Raw genomic sequence first — 482 nt, forward strand, 5'->3', positions numbered from 1 at the left:
GGTTTTATTTTGTTATTTTATTTACACATAGCTTTGCAAGCACTTACAGTGCATCCAGTCTTAGGAAAGAAAAAAAAAGCAACTCGCCCTAGACTCTGGAAGACTCCCATTTGTCAGATCTGTTTTATTCTTATCAGCTGACACTTCACACGTGCACTTGCAAACACTTTTTTATTTTCAATGCTTTATCTGGAATTTGCTGCCCTTAACAATAACTTGTAACATTAAAATTTTATAAAAATGTATCAGATAATTTATGGAGAATGTATTTTCAAGCATTGTAGCCTGAAATAACAAGCTAGTTTTTTATTTTCAAAATAATTGAAATAATTTTTCTATATAAAATATGTACATATTCAGGCAATATCAGCTACTTTTTACAAAGTATGTATTTTCAGGCATGGTAGTCTGAAAAAAACAATTTTTCAAAATAATTGAAAACACTATGTACACAATATATTTACATTACCAACCCCGTGATT

Source organism: Penaeus monodon, chromosome 27 (assembly GCF_015228065.2).
Source record: "Penaeus monodon isolate SGIC_2016 chromosome 27, NSTDA_Pmon_1, whole genome shotgun sequence".
In the NCBI taxonomy this organism is placed as follows: Eukaryota; Metazoa; Arthropoda; class Malacostraca; order Decapoda; family Penaeidae; genus Penaeus; species Penaeus monodon.